This window comes from Protopterus annectens, chromosome 14.part0 (genome assembly GCF_019279795.1).
Source record: "Protopterus annectens isolate FY-2018-M chromosome 14.part0, PAN1.0, whole genome shotgun sequence".
NCBI lineage: Eukaryota > Metazoa > Chordata > Ceratodontiformes > Protopteridae > Protopterus > Protopterus annectens.
This window is the reverse complement of record NC_056748.1, coordinates 795,050,686-795,076,263: the sequence shown is the minus strand read 5'-3', so window position 1 is coordinate 795,076,263 and position 25,578 is coordinate 795,050,686. Positions and strand designations below refer to the sequence as shown.

The following is a 25,578-nucleotide window of genomic DNA, read 5'->3' as shown; positions in this document are numbered from 1 at the left end:
TAAAGCATTTAATAATGCTGTAATATTCAACAATTCAGACTGTGATTGACTTGATCCAAACAAGTTTGGGCTGCTTGAGGCACTTGAATCACCAGAAGCCATGCGACCACGAATGAACAAGCTATAAAAGCTGTCACAAACTAAAACAAAGAAAGCTCTGTAGATTCCAACTCAAACAGTATACCAAACTGCAAAAACCGTTTAATGAAGTGCTTTTAGTTGCTTTCAATAAAGCAACTTCTTCAGATACCATTTCAAAACACAAGTCACATTTAAATAGTGAAAATATATCACATGATCTATCTCATTAAAATTAATGACCTCAGTCTTGCATATAAATTTTCACTTTGTCTAATGACAAAAAATGTAGAAAAGTAAATGATTTGATTTAAGTAAAACAAATGTATATGCTTATAAAATGTGTATATGTGCCAAAAGTATATACTTATATGTTGTATGAAAAACTATTATACGTTAAAACCATGAATTTAAAAGTACCGCTGTGTATAATCAAAGGTCTACTTCACAGTACATAAACTTCATGCATTACGATTGGAACCATCTACGAAGTGGTCCTTTTAACTTGTTGCTTGAAGAATGTGAGTTAGCTTGGCAAATAAGGCTAAAGGCATTCATTGAGCCTGGTTTAAATGAATGTTGTAATATTGCTCGTCTTTTGAAATTAAGGAGTCTTCGTAGATAGTTTCAGTCGTAATGCATGAAGTTTATGTACTGTGACGTAGACATTTAATTATACACAGCAGTACTTTTAAATTCATGGTTTTAACGTATAATAGTTTTTTCCACAACATATACATATATACTTTTGGCATATATACACATTTTTATAAGTATATACATTTATTTTATTTATATCTATTCATTTATTTTTCTACTTTTTTTGTCATTAGACAAAGTGAAACAATTTATATGTAAGATTGAGGTCATTAATTTTAACGAGATAGATCATGTGATGTATTTTCACTATTAAAATGTGACTTGTGTTTTGAAATGGTATCTGAAGAAGTTGCTTTATTGAAAGTGACGAAAAGCACTTCATTAAACGGTTTTTGCAGTTTGGTATACTGTTTCTTGAGTTTGAATCTACAGACCTTTCTTTGTTTTGGCTTGCCAGGTATGCCAAAAGTCAATGGGCAGAGGCACAAAAACAAGTCTCGTCCCTCATGGACATGGGGGCCATTCAACAAGTACCAGAGCAAGTGCAGGGACAAGGTTTTTACTCTACTATACTTGGTTCCCAGAAAGGACAAGGCCTGGAGGCCGATACTGGACCTATCTATTCTGAATACTTTCCTGGATATTCCAGAATTCAAAATGTTGACTTTGCAACAGCCTCTGCCCATGCTGAGCAAGAATGCCTGGCTTGTGACTTTGGACCTAAAAGAGGCATACCTGCACGTTCCAGTCAGACAACCATGCAAAAGATACCTCAGATTCAAGGCAGTTTCAATGCATTACCAATTCTCTGCACTGCTCTTTGGCTTATCTACTGTGCCCAGGGTCTTTACAAAGTGCCTGGCACTAGTAATTGCATTCTGCAGACAGAGGAATACAAATATACCCTTACTTGGACTACTGTCTCATTCAAGCAGAGAACAAGGACATTCTTCAACATCTGGCGTTTGTGAAAAGGCTCCTAACATGCCTAGGGTACACAGTCAACCAAAAGAAATCAAAACTAGTACCCTCACAAGAGACTATATTCATGGGTGCAAGCTTAAATACAGCAACCCAGATGGCTTATCTCACGCCAGACAAACAAAGGCAACTGACTACTTTTTTCAAAATGTTGGCAACAAAGACCCAGTTATCTGCAAGAAAAATTCTGCAGGCTTTGGGCTTAATGGCATCCTGCTACCTACTAATTCCATATGCAAGACTGCATATGAGGAAACTTCAGTGGTACCTAAAAAGTGTTTGGACTCAACGTTCACGCAGCCTGGAAACAGTCATTACTCTCATCTCCTGTCTGCAACAGGAATTTCGATGGTGGGCAAAGGCTTATCACCAGAACAAGGGACAGCCATTCACATTACCTCCAGCCAGGCAGACACTAACGGATGCATCAGACTATGCCTGGGGAGCCCACATGGCAGGAAGTGGCATTCAAGGCTCATGGTCTTCAAACCACATGCATCTACATATCAGTCAAAAAGAGATGTTAGCAGTGCAAAATGCCCTGACAGCCTTCAAGGACCAACTTCATCCGGGACAACTACTGATAGACTGACAACACCACGGTCATGTGGTATATAAACAAGCAGGGGGGCACACATTCTTACACCCTGAGCAGACTAGCTATGACCTTGTGGGAAACAGCTTTGACTTACTAAGTAAATCTGCAGGCACAATTCCTGCCAGGAAAGGAAAATACTCTGGCAGACGAACTAAGCAGAAACCTCATGGATCCCCACGATTGGAAACTGGATCCCCAAGTCTTCAGCCTGATAAGTGACATGTGGATGCCCAGACCTAGATTTATTTGCCTCCCTTCTCAGTTACCAACTAAAAAGATTCTGCACAAGGACTTATCACAGACAAGCATGGAAAGTGGACGCCCAATCTTTCAGCTGGGAAAACCTATCTGTATATGCCTTTCCTCCAATGCCTCAACTCCCCAAGGTGCTCCTAAAGGTCAGACAGGAGAAGCCAAAGATGATGCTGATTGCCCCAGACTGGCCACACCAGTACTGGTATCCAATACTAAGGAACTTATTTCTATACCCAGCTTGGCCCTTACCTCAAATACCTTGACTACTGTCCCAGCAAAACAATCAGATCATGCACAGCCAACTCAGGACATTAAACTTGGCAGCATGGCAGATAATGTAGTCATAAAAAAAACACCTCTCAGTAAAGCTGTAATGGATGCCATTCTGAAAGCCAGAAGGCCTAGCACTAGAAAGTCTTAAGCTGGAAAATGGAAGGGATTCTGTGCCTGGAACCAGGCACAAGGAACTGATACAGCGGTACCAAATATTCTTCAGATTTTGCAATACCTAACTGAGATGCTGGACAAAGGCCTATCTTTTTCATCAATTAAAATTCATGCCTCTGCCATTTCGGCTCATTATAATACAGAGCCACCACTTTTTTCTCATCCTTTATTAAGGCAGCACCTCAGAGGAGCCAAACATTTAAGGCCCCCAAGGAGACTACCAAAACCTGCATGGGACCTCAACTATGTCTTGGAAAACCTCACCCTACCTCCTTTTGAGCCAGCGGCTATTGCTGATATGAAGTTTTTATCTTGGAAAACAGCACTGCTCTTAGCAATTACAGAGCTACAGATGCTCATAGCTGTGGAACCTTTCATCATTTTTCATCCAGATAGGGTTTCCCTGAGGACAAACCCAACATTTATGCCTAATGTAGTGTCCAGTGTGACGCTTACCCAAGCCATCCATCTGCCTACCTTTTACCCAAATCCACAGAACAAGGAGGAGAGAATTCTGCATTCTTTGGACATACACAGACACTTTAGATTCTACTTGGACAGAACCAAAGCTTTTAGGAAGACAGAGCAATTACTAGTGACATGCTGCAGGGTCACAAGGAAAGCCCATCTCAAAGCAGACTATTTCTAAGTGGTTAGGACACTGCATTCGTTTCTGCTGCTTACGCCATGGCAATCCAATGCCTAAGGGAATTAGGCCTCATTGCACCAGAGCTGCAGTCACCTCAGCAGCCTTTCTCAGGGGAGTACCAACCAGAGACATTTTAGAGGCGGCTACTTGGAGTTCAGTGCACATCTTTACAAAGCACAATCATTTGCCACTCTACTCTAAATCCTGGGCAGGCTTTGCCTCTGCAGTTCTGCAGGGCCTCTTAGCCGCTCTTATTGCTGTCTAGTACCAGCCCCCAACCATAGCTTTGGGACTCTATCCAAATGTAATGACTGCAACATGAAGCATGAAGAACATAGTACAGTTGTGTACACTTAACATAAATGTAGATGTTTGAGTGTATTCACTGTTGCAGTCCAGGTTACCCACCACCTTCCCCCTTTTTTCTTTGGGATCTTACCTTTCCTTATCTGATTTATACTACCGATGTGGTGTATTTGCTTATAGACGAAGGTAAAATTTATATTGGTGTATTTATATAAAGTTTGGCTACCCTATTTGGGGGCACCTGACATCTGGGGCAAGAAAAACTGAAGAAAATGGCGTCTTCTGCTTCTTTTGTACCCCTGACGACCTGATATCAGAGAGGAGGCAACGGCAGATGTTGGACCCAAGACTTTGGAATTCAGGCTGGCTGAGGGAAACCTGCCAGCAGGATTACACCAAGTGCAATGACTGCAACAGTGAATACACTCAAACATACATTTATGATAAGTGTACACAACTGTACTTTCCATTTCCTTCTACTGTTTGATTAAAGCTATTTACTGCCTGCACATTGATTTTTTTTTTGGTTTGTTTTACAGTTTTACTGCATGTACAGTGGTTTTATATTCACTTCCTTTTGCTAACTACATACTCTCCCTTTTTTTTCCTCACTTTTTCCTCCCTATCAGTGAACTCAACTCTTTGTGCTCTATTTGCTCCACTGTTTCTTGCGCAGCTCCTTTTACACTACTTATTTGCCCAGAAGTATTACAAAACACCATGGAACTGAGAGATTGCTTCCATAGACTGCTAGGGACAAGAAATCCCCAAACACCGTTGCTCGTAGGTGTTTTCTCCAGTATATCACTACCTAAATGCAATAAGAATTTAAACAGACTGTTGTCAGTCTTTTGCCTAGCATTTGTTATAGATTTGTTTATATATCCCACTTACAAAATGCCAGTAGTGACAGGTGAGCCCCCCCATTTTAGTAGTTACCTTATTCTTTTCAGTCCTGTACACAGTCATTCCTCTCCTGTTTCTGTTAACATTTCTGTATATTGTATAGCTGTTCTCACAGTGCATTATTTTAGTTTTAAGTCCTATTAACTCCTCCATTTTTTTCTGTGATACACTTTGCTGTCTGCTCCTGTTCTGGTCTTATTTTCTACCTTACCTCCACTGTTTTTTTCGCACGCTTACCTTTGCAGGCTCTGATACTGCCTCCCTCTTCTACTTAATCAGGCTCTCTACTTCCTTAGCTCCTTTCCCCATTGTGTTTTCTGCCCAATGATAACACCCCATAGCTTTTAAAAAGGGTAGGTGCCATCTTTGTATCTTGTATTACTCAGCTGGTCGCTTCATCTATTGCTTTGGAGTACCACTGTGTATGTTAATGTTTTTATTGTTATACTGCCTACATGTAGTCTTGCTGCATTCCATTGTTAACTTCATCTAAGAATTCCTGCTATAATGTTGCTTTTAATTGCGACTGCATACTTTTTCACCCTGTTTTACTTTTAGCGGCGACTGCTAATCTTGTGCATGTTGAGTGCCATTTCTTGTGTTTAAATGGAAGCCCTCGAATGTATGCTGCTTTCCTTACTGCTCTCTCCACAGTGCATTATCTTAATTATAACTCATTAACTCCTCTATATTTTTCTGAGATACACTTGGCTCTCTGCTCCTGTTCTGATCTTATTTCTACCTTGCCTCCACTAATTTTCTTCCTTCTCGCATGCTTACCTTTACAGACTTAACCTAGTCCATTTGCCCTCTCTTCTCTTGGCTCACTCTGCTCCCGTAGTCTACCTCCATTCCCACCCACCCCTACTTTCATTACATTTATACTTGTACGCATTGTTCCAACCCATCCCACATCTCCTAATTATCCAATCCTAGCTTTCTCAACTCATCTTTCTCCCCTCCACTCTCTCTTCCCCTCACTAACTCCATTCCCACCAGACGGTTTTGTAGTACCTACTACTTTCACTATCTTCCTGCGGATCTACTGCTGCCTCATATTTTTCGTTACACCTACCTCCACTTAACAGGACCCTTAACTGCATATTTCTCATCTTTACCAATTTCTAACTCTCTACTACTCATCTCTCTCATTATGCCACCCCTTTACCTAATGCCTACCCTATTACTATATTTCTCTCTCTTCAACTCTTTTACCACACTTAATCACTTTCTTTCATCCCCTACTTATCAATATCCATCTTTCAACAAGGATCCTTCCCTCCCCATTCCTAATCTACCCCTCTCTCTTCAGTTCTTCCTATACTTACCTTCACAAATTCAAACTACTCACTGTCTCTACAACATTCCCTAAACCTACTTAGAAACCCTATGGTTTCTACTTTTACACTAACATAAAACCCACTGTCAAGCACCCTACTATTAGATGGTGACATTCACACCAATCCTGGCCCTTCTGTCCCAACTACAAATACCATCCTGACTTAGCATCTCAGTATGTTTGCCATTAGCATAGTCTAAGAAAGTTTCAGAGCTTCATTCTTGGATTACCCACTACTCCCTTCATATCTTAGCCCTGTCTGAAACATGGTTAAAACCTTATATCTCTGACACTGAAATATTACCTCCCTGCTACAATATTTGCTGTCTAGATAGAGCTGCCAAAAAAGGTGGAGGTGTTGCAATTATGTACTCTGCGCATCTCAACCTATCCCCCCTACCTATATGTCACCCTAATTTTCACCCTGCAGAAATGCTTCTTAATTGTCACCTCAATCCCCCCCCCAAAAATTTGCCATTGCAGCTATGTACACCTGGAAATAACATTCCTGTTCTCAAATCTGTCCTCTCCTTGATCTCACTGCATATCTGGCACCACTTCAGCCCTACAAAGTAACCTCTGGCTTCCATCGACTTATCACAACTCCTACTCGCTTCAATAACAAGAATGCTAAGAGCTTCACACCTTGGACTGGATTCTTACCTCAGATCCCATGGCATATCACAACCCTAGTACCCTTCCTGAGTCCCTGAATGACAACCTCCCTACGCGTGTCCAGAGACTCCCTACAATTAACTGAGTTCCACCATTAGACTGTCGTAATCTCTCTTCCTTTAATGCTGAAACCTTTAATAACATGCTCTCTTGTATTAACTGGTGCCACCTTAAGTACCTTCCCCTCAACGACGTAATTATACAATTTAATGCACTTTTCTTGATATCCTAGACTCTGTAGCTTCTCTATGGAAACTAAGGATTAAAACGTACTCACCTTGGCTGTCTAGACACCCTCACGAAAAATAGGGACAGATATTTGAAACCATGTCTAAAAACTAAATCTGCAACATCCCTTCAAAAATATAAAGAACTTCGTAACATCAAAAAAAAAAAACAAAACAGAAAAAAATTCTGTTATGCTCAATGTACCCACAATTCCCACCCAATAAAATTCTGCACCCTGGTGAACCTACCAGTCCTAACCCTTATTCTAACAATACTCCCCTAGAAACTTCCACCTTACTTTTAATACCCACTTTGAATCAATTCAGAAATGAAACGCACCCTGTCTAAGTCAAAACCTCTCTCATACCATTAATGTTTCAAGCAAGACCACCCCTTTCACTCTCATACCTGTCTCCATTGCATATATAAAGTCCCTTCAACTAAAGCTAAAACCATGCTCACCCTCTACCGACAAATTCTTTCCCTTCTTTCTCAGACTTGCAACCCAATCTATAGCCTTACCCCATCTCAGTCCTTGTAACCAGATCTATCCAAGTGTCCACTGTTCCCAATACAGTAAACTGTTAACCGGCAGCCATGGAGATTGGTAGATGCCAGATAACTAGTTTCTGGTTGCTTGAGTTACTAATAAAAAAACGCCTGACTAACTGTACCCTATACTATGTTTGGTTTTAATTGTTCTTGGGTTGTGAAGAGAGGGAATTTACTCCTATCTTCCGTTTTTCAAACTCTGAAAACGTGAGGTATGTTTCTGCAGGGGGAAAACAAAGTACCACACATGAAAATTGCACTGTATTCCTTAGATTTCTTTTGTTGCTGGTTGCTTGAGTTTCAGTTAACTGAGAGATTACTGTATTTGGAAATCTTTGTATACCATACCTCTACACAAAGGAGGTAACTCCATAGATCCATCAAACTACAAATCTATTGCCATTTTCTGCCCACTATCCAAATTCCTTGAAATCCTTGAAAAATGCATTCATAGCCAGCTTCTGAAGTACATAATCCATAAAAACCTTCTGACCCCCTCTCAACATGGCTTCAGGCCTAATCATAGCACTTGCACTGCCCTCCTGTCCTTCACTCATGCTATTACTGAAGCCAGGGATAAAAACATTCTTGTGTCTTGGCTTTTCCTCTACCTCTCTTGCTTTTGCTGCTGTCTCCCATTCCAAGCTACTTGCTAAGCTAACTGAACTTAACCTCTCCCCCTCTACTATTCACTGGTTCTCAAGCTCTCTCTCAAATGGTCTTCAGTCTGTCAGATGGGAATCCTCCTGCTCCCCTTACACATTCAGACTGGCGTCCCTCAAGGCTTAATCCTTGGTCCTCTCCTTTTCAACATCTTCACTAGTAATTTAAATTCCTCCTACAACACTTCCTCCAGTACACAATACGCTGACATCTCTACTCTCATCTCTGACAACATGTCTAGTCTTCTGTACATCACTCAAAACTCTCATCTGTGGAAAAACGGCTAACTGATTGCTCAAAATTGGGCAAACAGGTTACCAAAGTAACTTTAGCCAAATGGCTAACTGATTGCATTTTCCTTATCTACAACAAGTAGGATTTCTTTGAAACCTTTGAACTCATTCAGCCAGGTCCATCTCATGGACAATATTTGTATGGCTGGAATTTGCCTTAATCCTCATACCTTTATTACTCATTACAAATTGAATCTGGTCTCTAGGGGAAGAGAAGCTTTCAGCTCAACAGTGCTCAGAAATATCTTGCCTTGGAGTTCTCCCATGATTCAGGTAGGTGAGTTCTCTGTCCCACTTGTTGAAAAATGAATGAAAATTGATAACATCAGTTAACGAGGTTATGTACTCAATATAATGTTACATCTGTGTCTATTTTCATTCTTCAACTCACCTCCTTCCAACCCTTACCAATTTGTTTTGTTCTTCTGAAAGAACGGAAAAATAGTAAGGGAACCAATAATCTAACCTTTGAGTTCCAGATGCTGGTTTCACATATGATTGTTTCTAATAAGAAAAAAAAAGGTTAAACTAAGATCTGAGATGTGGTAAGGGAGGTGCTCAGTAGTTTTCCAGTATCCACAAGCTGTAAAACGTCACTAAGTTGGATCAGAGGATTCTATCAGAATGCACTTGTTGAGGAAGAATGCAAATGGACAACACAGATGGAACATTATAGTGAGTAATTAACTTTATCTTGGTATGAGGTCTACCCTTGTCAGTCAGTAATACAGAAACAGGCTTTAATTCAACTTGGCACATAACTTAACCATTCTTATTGATCCTTCTACATTTTTTGGGATGCTCTGTGAGTTGGTTCTCTCTAGATCTCTCTCGCCCCTGGAAAAGCTGCATCAAGCAAGCAGAAGTCTTAATGGTAACCATGGATGTTGTAAGCCTGTTTACAGTCATTCCCAATGACTGTGGTATAGAGGTAAGTATGGAGGTTCTAGAATCAAAAACAGATTTATGACAAGGGAGAGGTTTATCAACTTTGCATATTGCTATAGATGATCGTGGAGAACAATGCACTGGTATTTAAGGATGGCTTTCTTTTGTTTTTTACAGAAATTGGAGGTAGTGATGGGCACCCCCTGTGCTAATAATTCTAATCTGGTTCTGGCCCACTGGGAGGAAAAATTTGTCTTCAATTATATGAACAAGTGGGAACAATGTATACCATTTTATAAAAGATTTGTAGATGAGATTGTTTTCCTTTGGATAGGTGATAAAACCTGTCTACCGGATTTTGTTGACTAGCTTATGGGCACTGCCTCTCTTCTGAGATTTGGTGTCCATTTTTTGAGAGAGAATATGGTTTCTAGACATCAATTTAAGTAGAAATAAGGATGGGGAGATTGACACAGTTGTTTTCATAAGCAGTGCTGGAAGAACCATCTTCTCCGTTGTAACAGCATGTATCTGAAACATGTGTTCTCATGTTAAAGGACAGATTTTAAGGACATCTAGGTTATGCACTAATAATGAAACATTTGAATGTGAAACTAAGAGACTTGGAGAATTTACTCAGGAGAGGTTATAAAGCTGATGTGGTCAACAACAGTATGTCAGAAATTCTGACCAACAGAGGACAAAGAGGTAAACCTTATTTTCACAGGGGCCGATGCATTGAGAATGAGAAGCATAAAGTACATGAGAAAGGTCATTTGGGGATCAGATGCTTACTTATAGTGAGGATATTAAGGACGTGTGCCAAGTAATCAGAGAATTGGAAAATTTTAACAGCTGATGACATCAGACGAATAGTACAGGATATCCCAAAGTTTGGATTTAAGAACAAGAACCTGAAGCAATTATTGTGTAATAAGGATATTGCAAGAGGGAGAAATACTTTCACAGAAAGTAACATTCAAATGCAATAGATGTAAAGCATGTAATTTTAAGAGTAATGACGCTTTTCAGCATCCGATCACTGGGAGATGTAATAATTGTGGACTACAACACAAAAAATTGTTTGTTGCCCAGTGTAAGTTATGTCCAACAGTTTATGTAGGCAAAGCCAACTGCCCTTTTAAAACAAGGATCGTAAGGCATCTGAGTGACAAGGTTAAAGAATAAAATGCCTCATCTCAGCATATTCTAAAATATCTCTGCATATTCTAAAATTATCTGGGCATGGCTTTCAGTTTGTGGTGCTCAGTGTTTTTGAAACCCCTAGGAGAGGGGATTTGTATTTTAACTGAAATGGCTGAGAGCGCTAGATTGCTCAATTGCAAGATGAGAGATTGCAAGCTGAGAGATTATCAGGCTTAAATGCTGTTTTTCCTTTAAAACCTTCACTAGTTAGATGTAAGCTCAGAGAAGGAATCTGATTGGTTACAGTTGAATGGATCTCAGCTTTTAAACAAGTTGCTGATTTAAAGTTTCATGATCTGAAAAAGGCAGGAGCCGAAAGCACTCATCTAATTTTTTATGGCATTTGATTAAAGTTTTATTTTTTTCTTGTTTGGGACATGTAATTCCCTGTGGTGGTTGAGTTGTACTATTGTATGATGCTCTATTCTACGTGACAAACCTTTGACCGTTCGTGGTGGATTATTTTGTGGAAAAGCTGCATTGGACACGGTAGCTCCTGGCTGCTTTGCTTTGTGTTTAAAAAAAAAAAAACAAAGGGCATTATCTCTTAGTGCCATTTGCTATAGTGTTTCCTACTTTCTTATCTATATAGTTGGTCAGAGTAATCCAGTTTGCTTTAAGCAGTCTGTTTTTAATCCTCCCCTTAGGCCTTGATATTTTTGCTGTGACTTGTCATTTGGAAAAGTTGACTATTTTTTGCCATTCATTTTCTTATTGTTTGCTTTTAACAATAGACAGTATATATAAAGCAAGTGTACAAGTGAGGTATATCTTTCAGTTGAAGCCAAACAATTCTGGTAATTCCAAGTAAATCCAAATGAAACGAAGTAATAAAAAGAGCAGTTTATTTGTAAGAGCAGAAGGATAAGCGCTTTCACTAACGTAGCTTCATCAGATCCAAGACAATTATTACAAAAATACACGCTTTAAGTACTTAATGTTGGATAGGCTAATTAAAATTAATTAACAATTATTCAATTAACTATTTCTAATGACTATTTTTAAAAAATATAAAAGTACGAATAAATGTATACTCATATATGCTTCATTACACTTGTATATCAAATAAAGTAACTTGATTACACTTGTATATCAAATAAAATGGCTTGAAAACTAGTATACTTTGTGTAAATGTTTCATGAGCATGTATATAGCAACAAAAATAGGGATATATAACTATCAAATATTATAACTATGTATATGTTTAATCTAAAATGGCTAAAATGATGTGGAATAAAATTAAAACTTCATGGTATGTATAGACAAACTTTTTTAACTTTTAAATTCCTTTTAACAATGTTTTCAAAAAAGGGGCCAGCAGTTTTTTCTTCTGAGTTTGTTTCCTGTAATTTCAACTCCTAATTTCTGCAGCATCTTCACTTAATGCTGTTTTTAATGGTTTTAGTCTGAGTAAGAATAAAAAACAGAGCTTTCAGAAAGACTGTTTGCAATATTCATAGATATTCCATTATGTATTCTGTTTTGGGAGGGCACCATGAAGAAAAAAAAAGGAATCTGATTCTTTTAATCCTCAAACTGTCAGGGTCACAGAGCATAAGTTGAACTTAAAGTGCTTTAAAAAAAAAAAAAAAAGCTTTATCTTTATTGAATGGGACATTGATTTGGGCAAATCCTCTGGGTTTATACCAAGGATAGACTGATCCAGTAAACTTGAATAAAAAAATTTAGAATGATAAAGAACAGCAGCAGCACAGGTCTGAAAAGCATGCGTCCAGGGAGTTAAGCCTTGCCTTTTTTTGTATAAGTAAAGCTATGCTGGAGCAGTCCTCCACATCTGTTGCTACCAGTTCTGCTGGGAATTGCAAGTTACCCATTAGTTGCTGAGCAATGTCCATTTGTTGTGTCTTTATCTGGATTCTGAAGACTGAAGAATTCTGCACTCCAGGCATCCTGCTGTTATACCTGCAAAGTATATCCAAAGCCGCCACTTAGTCTGTTTGGAAATAGAGAAGATAAGTGATGTCCTGAAGGGCCAGCGGGAAGTATTTCTTGTCTTTTACCCCTGTGGGTCCTGTGAAGAAAAAGGCACTCCATCCCTACCTCCCCTTTCTGCTTTTGTCCAGGTTCTCCTACCTGGGTTCTGTTTAGGCATGTCTTCTGACGAGAGGCTAGTCATGAAACATGCAGGTGTCGGTGCAGAGAGACAAAGTCAGTGTTTGTGATCTAGGTGTCTGAGCCAACCTTTGGAGATGAAATAATTTGTTTCAACAGTACTGGTAAAATCAGGCAACTGAAGTTGGCGTTAGCCACATGACATTAACAATGTAGACAGTTCTGCATTTGCAACCCTTGGTGCCTCTACCTGCATCTGCTGTAGCTCTAGCAGACGCATTCTTTTTTTTTTAATTCTTTTATTCGGTTTTAAAACCGTAAGCAAGTCAAGCCTGAGACAAATAACTTTTTACATAGGTCCACAGGTAATCAATAAATCGGTTATGCATATCAACAATTAATCAAGTTAATTTTCTAACATTCTTCACTGATGGGTACTGTTCCAAACCCTCGGATCCAAGTCTGCCAAATGCCAAGTTAGCGTACACCAAACTCTCCAGCCATGCTACTACCCACAGTGCCCTTCATCCCATACCCCAGATCTCGTTTGCTGCACAGCCATATAGCAGCGTTTTCACCGAGCTCTCCAACTAAGTAGTTCTGAATTATTCAAAAGTGTATTTCTTCCAAAAACCTTTCTTATAGTGTCTGTCTAGCTCTACCCACTTGTATTACTTTTCTTACCATTGTTGGCATTTTCTTGCCTTTACTTTTACCACCCTCGTGGTAGCTCTTCATACCATTGCTGGTAGTCTGGCTCTTTTTCTTCCTTTCTCTGTTTGAGTGTTAGTATGTCTGAGAAAAAGGGTACTTCTGATTTTAAACATTGCACGTCGTGCAGTGGTAAATTACCTAACAGTGACTTGTATTTTAAATGCGTTTATTGCTTGGGCATCTCACATGTTTCTGCGACTCCCCCATGTGATATTTGTGCGAGTTTTAGTCAAAGGACGTTGAATGAACAGCGCAACAAGTTGATTTTGAAAGGATTGCTTTCCTCTCCTTTCTCTGAGGCTATTTCTGTGGAGGTCTCAACCCCTCCAGGCAAGGATAAGACACGTCCTTGCTCAAACCCTTCACCGGCTGGTGAGAGGGGCAAAAATTGATCTAAGACTGGTAGATCTTCCTCAGAGCGTAGACTTGCTGTCTCGGTGCCACCGATTTCGGCACCTAGCACAGTTTCTGGGAAGTCTGAATTGTCTGTGCCGGGCTTGGCACCGACTACTACTGAACAGATGACCTGAAGTAGTTAACTTCATTTGATCAGCAACCTGTGGGTATCTGATCCGATCCGGATCCGAGCCAGCAGCTTTCCAAGCTAGAGATCTGAGCTAGCTCCTCCCCCTTACCCATAACACCCTGCTACCTCCCTCCAGTCCTCAGATCTCGTTTGCCGCGGCTTCTTGAAGCATGAGTGACAAGCTCTTGGCGGTTTGTGAGTAGATTTAGAGGGTTTTATTTTCTAGTTCTATTATCCAGTTCTTCAAAAACTGTGTTCCAACCCATAGTATACATAGTAAAAAAATTTTTTTTTCTGTTAGTAGTTGTAGTTAGTTTCCTATTTCCCTTATCTCTGTGTGTGAAGCCATGTGTGTCTAAAATGGCTGAAGGCCCTAAGGCCGTATTTTCTAAATGCTCTGTGTGGCCATAAGCTGTCTCCAGCCGATGGCCACACTCAGTGCGTTATGTGCCTGGGGGTTGCTCATCTTTCATCAGGCTGCAAAATTTGTGCTGCTTTTAACCCCCAGGCTTTGAAGGACAGGAGGACCAAGCTAATCCTGGCAGGTCTTTTGCCCCCAGATTCTGCCGCCTCCTCTCCCTCTGTGGCACCAGCTGTGGCTGTTCCACCTACTGTTCCTGCTCCCCTGGCCGGGACTCAAACTCCCGCTATTGTCCAGAGAGAGGGGGGAATCCAGGAAAAAAGATGAGGGACAAGGAGCGTGACAGGGAGAGGCATAGGAGCCACAAGTGGTGGGCCGATACTGTCCCCTCTGCCCCGCCGGCTAAGCAGCTCTGCTCTCCCCTGAAGGCCTCCGGGTCTTCCCTCTCTCGGCTTCACACTCCACGTTTTTCTCTGGAGCCGGAGGAGTCCCTGTCACCTTCGAAGTCGTCGAGGCGGCCTTCCCGGCCAGCCTCGGTGGCTTCCAGATCCACTAGGATCCTTTCGGATGCGGACATGGACCGGATAAAGTCGCTTCCTCCGGACCCTGATGCAGATGGGAGTGCTCTTGCCTCCCACCCCTCCGGGGGGGAGGGAGCTCGGCCCCCTTCTTTGCTCCTTATTGCTCCTTCTCTGATCCACTATCTGGTTTCGGAGCCATCGAATCTGGGTAGTGTCGGAGCTGGGGTGTCAACGCCAATAGTAATTGCTGTTTCGATGCCGGCTGTACCCTCGAGTTTGTCAGGTCCTTTTTCGGATCCGAGCTCTCGAGGCCGTGAGCAGAGCCTCTGATACGGAAGGGTTAGTGTGTCTTCGGCTCAGACGCAGTTGGAGCGCACTTCCGATCCGATCGCATAGACTCTGGCGCCGATCCACACGTTGGATCCGAGGGGCTGCTCTCTGATCCCAGGTTGAGCAGTTCACCCTTTACCTTCGATGTGGTGGAGAGGGTCCTTTAGAGGGATTCGAGGCCCCAGGCTCACGCTACAGATCCACCCGCCATTACCTTGCAGACGGGCCTGTCTTCCATCATCTGGCCCCAGGGACAGCCTGCGTCTACGTCCCAGATGGTTCCCCTAAAAGAACAGGACCTTGTTGGTGAGCCCTCCTTGGACAGGCCCCCCGAGGAGGTCCCTCATAAACGAAAGTGTAAAAGGAGGCACTTGGACTCCCCCAAGTCCCACACAGAATCCACTGACTTAGGGGAAGATTCACCCAGGTCACCCCCCCCTTCCTTTGGAGACATCATGGAGATGCTGCGCATTAGAGGGGGGGGGGGTGGTCAGCCCAAAAGCCTTCCTCGGATGAGTCTGTGTTTCTGGAGGTGTTTGACGCAGGCCAATCTACTTTAAAGGTGTCCCCTCTTGCCGACCCCCTGGTAGACCTTATAACTACCAGGGCGTGGAAGGAGCCGGACACTGTAGAGCCGATACCCTGAAGACAAGACAAAATCCTTAGCCCCCCGACAGACAGGACAGCATGGAGCAAAGGTACTCCAGTAGATGACATGGTGGTGGCAGCTGCCACCAAGAAGGAACTGGCGCAGGAAAGTTCTTCGTTACATCCTCTAGACAAGGAGTCTCTGACGATGGACTGCATTGGAAAGTGGATGTTCGCTTCAGACACCTTCTCTGTAAGGGTGCTGAAATACTTGGCACACATAGTTAGGCTTCAGCGGGACCTAATCAGAGTACGCTGGGTCACCCGCGGAGTCCATGTCAGCCGAGGACAAACGAACCTTCTCTGTATGAATGACCACTCTAAAGTCGATTTCCAACACTAATGTGCGGCTTCTCTCCCATGCCACGGAGGGAACGGCTAGAGCCAGCGGAGCAGGCATTGCCTTACGACGTCATGCCTGACTCCGTCTCTGCAATTTTGCAGAACCCTTCAAGGCGTCCTTCGCGAATGCTCCCTTTGGCTCTACGCTGTTTGGCAAGACCGTACGCGATATGCTACTCCAGAGCGAGAAAGATGGAAAGACGTCTGCTATCGGAATCAGCTTCTCTGCTCCTCAAATGTCCTTTTCCAGGAACCACAGAGGACAAAAGATGATGTGGTTCCGGAAATCTCAACAATTCCATTCTGCTTAGGAAACCTTGTCTTTCAGAGGCAGGGAAGGGACAGGGTGGACACCAGCCCAGAGGCAGAGGGGGGCCAAGGAATTTCAGGTCCAGGGAACCCTTTTCCAATAGACCCGCACAGCAACCCTGAGGGGTTGCTTGACTGCTCCTCTCTGGAGGCAGTCGGGGGGAGCGTTTCTTGGAGCACCTAGCTCATTGGGAGTCCATCACGACAGATCGCTGGGTGCCCCGAATAATATCCAAGAGGTTTCTCTATTCCCTCCCTGAATTATCCACCTCAATTGGGGCGCCTCCCCGATGTCCCACCCAATCAGAGGGAGCCTTAGAGATAAAAGAGCTGCTAAGAAAGAGCCATCCAGCGCGTCCCCCCCAGACCAGTCTGGATCAGGCACTTACTCCAGCTTCTTTTTGGTGCCAAAAAAGACGGGGGGACCTAAGGCCAGTTCTCGACCTGTCCACACTGAACCTTTAGTTTGCCAAAGAAAAATTCCAGATGGTCACCATTCAATCTATTCTCCTCCTTCTGGAGAACGACTGGATGTGCTGCATAAATGTCAAGGATGCATACTACCACATTCTAATGGACAGGCAATCCATGAGATTTCTCCGCTTTTGGCTGGGAGCCAGCCACCATCAGTTAAGGGTCCTCCTTTTTGGTCTCACCACAGCTCCCAGGGTGTTCACCAAGGTCATGGCAGTTGTAGCGGCCCACCTGAGGCTTCAGGGAATACAGGTCTTTCCTTACCTGGACGACTGGCCCCTCGCCACCCCCACCAGGCATCTGCTATGCTCTGCCAGGGATTATTTCCTACGTTTGGCCCTCCAATTGGGGATCACTGTAAACTACAAAAAATAGTCCCTTCAGCCTGCTCAGGTCTTGGATTTCATAGGGGCCAGAATAGACCCGCTTCACTCAAAGGTTTTCTTGATGTCGGACAGACTCCGAAACCTATCTCTCCACGTCCTAGCTCTTCTACACTTTCCAGCCCCACCGGCGGAATTAGTCCCGAGGGCTCTCGGGTCTGTTGGTCGCTATCAATCTTTCACCTCTAGCCTGCTTGAATATGAGGGTTCTTCAATGGACCTTGCAGGTACAGTGGTCCATCCTCCGACATCTGCTATAATCCCTTATTTCCCTCGGCAGGGTTTGCAGGGAATCCCTACTTTGGTGGCTCCATTCCCGAGAGCTTCGGGAAGGGCGGCCCTTTTCGATGACTCTACCTCTAGCCACAGTGACCACGGACGCTACTTGCCTAGGGGTGGGGGGGCATTGCATGGGCAGAACCGTCCAAGGCACATGGACTCCAACAGAGACTGTTCTGCATATCAGTGTTCTGGAGATGAGCGCGGTGCTTCTAGCGTTGCAGGCTCTCCATGTCCTTCCTCTAGGGACTATTGCAATTCAGACAGACATGTCAGTAGCCTTGGTACATCAACAAACAGGGGGTGACCAGGTCTTACCCTCTCTGCCGAGAGGCCTTGAGAGTGGGCGATATCTACCAACCGTTTTCTGCTAGCAATGCACATTCCGGGTTGGTCCAGCATTTTAACGGACAAACTGAGTCGAACTATCCTCTCACCTTACGAGTGGTCTCTGAACCCCTTAGTAGCAAAACGGATCTTCCTCAAATGGGGTCAACCTTGCTGCAATCTGTTCGCGTCACCTTCAAACACAAAGTGCAGTGAGTAATTTGCTCTGATCCCCCCACCAGGGGAGACCCCCAGAGACGTTTTGGTTCATGCTTGGCCATCCGGTCTTTATGCCTATCCTCCTCTCCCATTAATGACAAAATTCTTGCAGAAAGCTTGTTGGTTGGGCAACAGAATTATCCTCATAGCCCCATTCTGGCCTCATCAAACCTGGTTCCCCATACCTGTGGTCTCATCTAATAGCTCCTCCTTGGATCTTGCATCCCATCCCGGATCCGATTTCCCATCCTTCGGGATTAAAAACCCTGAACCTGGACGACTTCAAGCTTGCCGCTTGGTTGATCCAGTTCAGTTAGTGGCTAGGACTCCTGGTAACTCGTCCGCAGTTATATCCATCCTGGTGGCTGCACATAAGCATTCTACCAGGAAAGTCTACAACAGCAAATGGAAACTTTTTCTGTCTAGGCTGGGTAAAGGAATTTGGACCCCTTTACAGCTCCCATTCCAGCAGTTCTTGAGTTTTTATCCCACATTTTTCATCAAGGGGCCAGTTCTTCACCTGTGAAGGTTCAGATGGCAGCTATTTCCCACTTCCACATCGGAGATAATCTTGGTCCCTTAGCTGCCGCTAAGATCTGCAAGACCTTCTTGAAGGGTACTTTTCTGTTAAGACTTCCTGTCAAAAATGTGGTTCCTCCATGGGATCTAACCTTAGTCCTCCAGGTTCTTATTGGTCCACCCTTTGAGCCTGCAGCTTCGGCTGACTTAAAGTATTTGTCTTGGAAAACCACTGCCTTGATTGCTATTACCTCAGCTAGAAGGGTATCTGAGCTTCAGGCCCTTTGTTCCAAACCTCCGTATCTTGTCTTCCATAAAGACAGTTTCCCTCAGGACTAATCCCTCCTTTTTACCTAAAGTGGCTTCCGAAACTAACATCAACCAATCCATTAATCTGCCTGTTTTTTTCCCTAACTACCAGAACAAAGGGGAATACAGACTCCATTCATTAGATGTGCATAGACGATTGTGCTTCTATTTGCAAAGAACCGCTGCCTCTTGAAAATTGGAGCAGCTCATTGTTTCCTTTGCCAAGCCGCCTTTGGGTAAACCAGTAACGAAGGTAACTAGCTAAGTGGATTTCTAACTGCATCATGCTCACATACAAAATCTCTGGTTGACCTGAGCCCGTGGGAGTTCGTGCACATTCTACACGTTCTGTGGCTATCTCTGCTGCTTTTCGGTCAAGGGTGCCCTTGGATAACATCTGTTCTGCAGCCACTTGGGCTTCCTCTCATACCTTTATTACTCATAAGTTGGATTTGATATCCAGGGGGAGGGCATCATTTGGCTCTGCAGTGCTCTGGAATATCCTTCCTTGAGGACCTCCCAGTTTTGGTAGCTGGGGACTCTGCCCCACAGGTTGCTGCTCAAATGAAGTTAACTACTTATGATAAAGAAGTTGTGTACTCACCATAACATTCCATCTGAGTAGGTAACTTCATTTGTCAGCAAACGACTCCCCCTCCGTCCTCCTAACCTGTAGTTAGTCACCCGAAGGATTGTTTCACTCCTAGTTGGTATCAGGTTAGGATGTTCAGGTGGTTTGTTACTTTGGTATTGTGTGCTAATTGGACAAACTCTATCTGAGGACTGGAGGGAGGTAGCAGGGTGTTATGGCTAAGGGGGAGGAGCTAGGAGCTTGAATCCCTAGCTTGGAAAGCTGCCAGCTCGGATCCGGATCGGATCCGATACCCACAGGTTGCTGACAAATGAAGTTACCTGCTCAGATGGAACATTATGGTGAGTACATAACTTGTGTTTCTACGGTTCCGACCAGTCTGGTTGAGGACACTTCGGCACCAACTTTGTCTTTACAGGCTCTGGCTCAGACGACCTCTGATCCGATTTTGACTATTACCCTGATTGTGACTTCGGCACAGAGTTCCCTCTCTGTGCCAACTTTACCAGTTATGCATTTCAAATCAGAATCCTTGGCTCAGTTGGGTTAATTACCATGGACCAGATATTCATCTTCAGAAGACCCGTTTGCTGGGCAACACTACAGTCCTTTTCTGGATCGGCCTAAATCCCCTTCGAAGATATCGATTACGTCTGCCAGGAGTGTGTCCAAAATAGACCTTGTCCATCTCGTGGATCAGTTATTGACTGCAAGAGGAAACTCCAGACCCTGTTCCTCTCCAGGTGTTGGGATTTTTCCTCCAACTTCTTCGTATTCTCCTGATGGGGATCTTTCGGTCCCAAGGTTGCCCATTGCTTTTAACGGGACCTCTTCGGCGCCGACTGCTTTGATTCCTGAAGCATCTAAGTCCTGGTGGGCTTCACCTCTGACAACAGGTCACCTTACTCAGTCCCTTGCTTCGGGGGTGGGAATATTCATTTCCAGCCCAGGCACTGCCCATCTCGGTTCCCCTCTCAGATCCAAGAGTTATTTCCGCACTGAACCCTTCTCCAACGTCAGTGTTGGAGGTGGGCCATTCGGAGCGGGGTGTGACCTTTGTTCCAATTCAGTCCTCTTCGGTTCCGGCCCCCCATCCCTCTTCGGGTGGGCCTGCCTTCTGGATTATGGAGATCATGCTGGCGGCTAACAATCCTCTTCTGTCAGCTTCCCCTTTGGTTCCCCCCCTTACTCAGCCATCACCAGCCCTTGGCAGGGGACCACTAATCCAAAGCACCCCCTTTCCGAAGCTTCTTCGGACATTCCCACCAAAGAGCCCCCTTGGAAGAGGGTGTGCAAAAGAAAACATGGACTCACCTGAAGAGTCCCTTACTGAGGATACGGATTACGGTGATGGGGAAGGTTCCCCTAGATCACCCCCTGACTGTTTCCTTTTGGATCATCTTGGAGATTGAGTCAGCAGGGTGACTGGAAATCTTCCACCCCTTCCCCGGAGGAATCCATATTCTTACAAGCTTTCCGTTCCCGGCCCACTGCATCCTGGGTGACCTCTCCTGCAGACGAGTTGGTCAAATTCATCGTGCAGTGAGCACGGAAGAGTCCGGATTCAGTAGAAGCTATTCCTAGGAGAGAAGACAAAGTACTTTCTCCCCCAGAGGATCAACCCCATTGGTCGAAAGGCTTGCCACTAGATGCTGTGGTGGTGGTGGCGATGGCCACAAAGAAGGACTAGGCAGAAGAGTCCGGCTGTTCACCCGCCCAACAGGGAGTCCCGGGCGGTGGACAGGCTAGGGAAGTGAGTCTTTGCTGCAGCGACCTTTGCCATGCGTTCGCTGAATTACTTGGCACACTTAACGAGACTCCAGAGAGATCTTATTTCCGAACTCTCTGGTAGCCTCGCGGGTCAAGTTGTCATATGAAGCACGTGACAGTGGCCTCCCAACTTGCCACCCATGAAGCAATTTCGAATTCCTACATGAGTTTGCTCTCCCATGCAACCAAAGGAGCAGCTAGAGCAGCAGGTGCTGGAGTGGTTGTCCGACGTCATGCCTGGATGTGCATTTCTGACCTACCGGATTCCTTCAAGTCTTACTTTTTGAAAGCCCCTATTGAGCTCTCCGCGCTTTTTGGTTCTGAGGTCAAGGATACTTTGGCCAGGTGCGAGCAAGACGTAAGGACCTTGTAGGCCGTGGGCCTGCACTTCTCCAAACTTCAGCGTTTCTTCTCCAGGAATCAGAGGAGTGGGAAGTTGTGGCACAAGAAGTCGCAAGGTTTCTTTACTGATGCACGTGGCGAGAATTCCTCCAGAGGAGGGTCCGACAGTGGAAATGCTTTCGTCTGGAAGCAGTTGGGCATGTTTCTCTCTGCACCAAGCAGCCTAGTCCTCCATTACCGACGCTCTATGGGTGCAGAAAATTATCACCAGAGGCTAATCATATTCCCATCAAATCCTTTCCAAGACCTCAATTCTCCCTTCCCAATGTTACATCCAGTCAAAGGAAGGAAGCAGCTTCCGAAATAAAGAAGCTTCTTCTAAAGCGAGTCATCCAAAAGGTCTCCCCAGATCAATGTGGATTAGGGTTCTACTCCAGACTCTGGTGCCAAAAATGACGTGAGACTCTGAGGCCCATTCTGAATCGCAGTCGTTTGAACGAGTCACTTATACAGACCAAGTTCCACATGGTCACTATTCAGTCCATCCTTCCATGTCTTCGGGAGGGTGTGTGGATGTGCTCTCTAGATCTCCGGAATACGTATTACCACATCAAAATGTACAAACGCTCCAGGAGGCTTTTGCGCTTCCGCCTTGGAGCCACTCATTTTCAATTCAGATCCCTGCCTTTCAGTCTCTCAATGGCCCCCAGTGTGTTCACAAAATGTCTAGCAGTGGTGACAGCTCACTTGAGACTGCACAGATTCCAGGTGTTTCCTTATCTTGACGATTGGCTCCTCTCTGCCCCCACCGAGCGTCTACTGACCAAGGCCCTGCAACACACAGTCTCTGACTGAGTCTCTGGGTATTACTATCAAGTGGGAAAAATCAAGCCTTCAGCCCTCACAACAATTGGAATTCATAGGGGCTATGTTCAACACTCAACTTGGTCTAATATCTCTTCCTCATGACAGGCTCTTAAGACTGAACACAAGTGCAAGTGATACTTGACCGCAGGAAAGTGTCTGCAAGGGCAGTTCTGCAGCATCTGGGTTCCATGGTGGCAGCCCTTCCCATTGTTTGGTTGGCCAGGCTTTATATGTGCCTGTTAGTGGCTTCTTCAAACTCAATGGATACACAATCATCCTCCCTTGAACGCACTAATCCTCATCACTGATCTTTGCAAGCATTATCTCCTCTGGTGGATGAGAATGGACGAAAGTCTGTGTTGTCGCCCCTTTCAAACTTTTCAGCCCAGCGCCACGGTGGCTACGGATGCTTCCCTGATAGGGTGGGGGGGCCATTTTTAGGGAAGATCTATTCAAGGCATGTGGTCTTCTCTAGAAGTCGACTTACACATCAACGTTCTAGAGCTCACAGCTGTGTTACTGGTGTTGCAAGCTCTCCACCCTCTTCCTCTCGGACCGATTGCTGTCCAGTCCAACAACATGTCTGTGGTCTGGTACATCAACAAGCAGGGAGGGGCCAGATCTTACCCCCTTTGCCGCGAAGACATGAGAATTTGGCAGTGGGCGATGGCTACCAACAGTTTCCTGATTGCTACACACATCCCGGGGAGTTTCAGCGTGATTGTGGACAGGCTGAGCAGATGCATCCTGCTTCCTCACGAATGGTCTTTCAAACCTGGAAGTGGCTGAGGAAATTTTCAGCCGCTGGGGCTGGCCTTGCTGTGATCTGTTTATTTCCCCCTCCAATGCCCTGTGCAGCAGCTATTTTGCCCTTTTTCCTCTGCAGGGGGAGTTCCAGAGAGATGCTCTGACTCTTGATTGACTCACAGGTCTCCTGTACGCTTATCCTCCCATTCCCTTGATACCATTGGTATTAAGGAAAGCTACTCGGTTGAAAAGCAGAATGATTCTCATTGTCCTGTTCTGGCCTTGTCAGGTATGGTTCCCCTTCCTTCAGCCACACCTGCTCTGACCCCCTTGGATTCTAGACTTCCATCAGGATCTCCTCTTTCACCCCCAGGGGTTGTCGTCTCCAAATCTGGCCACTCTCAAACTAACAGCTTGGTTGCTCCAGTTTCGTTAGTAGCCAGGCTTGAGTCACTTTCTTTTCCGGTACAGAATATTATTTTGGCCTCCCACAAATCTACCAGGAAACTTTACAAATGGAAATGTTTTTCCTTGTGGGCACAAGAGCTGTCTCTGGATCCTGTTTCTGTTCCAGTAGCTACTGTTCAATACTTGACTGAGCTTTTCCTTAACGGGGCTTCTGCATCCATGATTCGGGTGCATCTAGCTGCCATCTCCAATTTCCATGACGGTTCAGACGGAATTCCTATTTCTTCCAGTCTATGTAAGACTTTCTTGAAGGGTATTTTTTCATTTTAGACCTCCCATTAGGCAACTTGTGGAGTCATGGAATCTGTCTAGGGTGCTTCAAACTTTGACTCTACTTCCCTTCGAGCCGGCTGCAACCTGTTATGTGAAGTTTGTCCTGGAAGACTGTTTCTGGTGGTGGTTACTTCAGCCAGACTTGTATCAGAGCTGCAAACATTATGCATCAAACATCCTTAACTGATTTTCCGTAAAGACAGAATATCACTTCACACCAATCCCAATTTCTTACCCAAGGTGGTTTCGAAATTCTCTTTTAATCAGTCCATTGAGTTGCCCGTGTTTTTCCCTAATTATACCAACAAAGTGGAATACTGTCTCCATTCCTTGGATGTCCACAGACAGTTGCGGTTTATTCATAAAATATTTATATGAGATTTCTTTAAAGTGACTAATCAAATTGATATATAGTTTTACGATGCCTTTATAATTTGATAGGCATATATTTGATATAACTCAATATGTATTTAATATAGTAGTAATGATGTACTTAAAAACTAGTTCTCAATGCAAATTTGCACTTCATAATAAATGTAATGTTATATATTCTGAATTTAAGTCAATTAAGTAAATAGTCTTAAACATCAAGTCTAATATTTCTAATTGTGATGTTTATTCTAATGTATATACATATACTAAAAGCAGTTATAGGAATAGTTTTATGGGGCCATTGATTATCCAGAGAAGTTCTGAATGAATAGTTGTTTGCTTCTCTATTTATTTTATGTACAATCACATACTATTCCAGACATATATAAAAATAGAGAAGATAATAATATTGAATGAGTTTTAAACATTTTTATATTGAATTTATATTAAATAAAAATGCTTTAAGGAATATTTACAACACGATTACATATTTTTTATATTTTTTATAATTAATAGAATATTCTATAAGAAATACATTTTATACAAAGCTTTGTATATACAAAAGTTTTATATATATAAAAAATTCAGTGAGTATGTCTTCATTTTTTAAAAAAAACTTTATACTCTTCATACATTTAATTTATTTAAACTCGAACTGAGTTTAATGCAAGCATCAAGACAGATCTGATGCTTGAAGTAATAAAATATAAATAACGAACAACTAGAAATAAATGTGTAAATAGGTATTAAGTTTCTCATTTAAGCCATAGTGCTAGATGTATGAGAAGAAGCATACTAGGTTTTTTGAATAACTATTCTAAGAGGATACTGCCTATAGAGTAGAACAGGATAGAGAAAGAAATATAAGTGTACACTCTTAATGGTTATCAGTTCAATTTAGAGCAGTTTCGAAACTCTGTCAAACCTAAATCAAGAAGCCAGAAATAGTGATAGAAACTCTTAAATTATTCAAGCGCTATGTATTTTAAGAAAATGATGCATAGCAAATGTTAAAATTTGTAGATAGGATCTTGATTATGTACATATATATATATTTCTTTATATATATGGTTTCACAGACATGTTGATTTTTCATACTGTTATATATAAGTTTTATATTTAAACTGAGCTTAAAATAGCATTCAAGAC

General features: G+C 43.3%; 1 protein-coding gene across 1 annotated transcript in view; it reads left to right on the top strand.

Moving 5' to 3' along the window:
* Positions 1–25,578, top strand: part of LOC122788732 — a 1,291,644-nt gene that overhangs the window by 1,238,595 nt on the left and 27,471 nt on the right. The gene's annotated exons all lie outside the window — the stretch shown is intronic.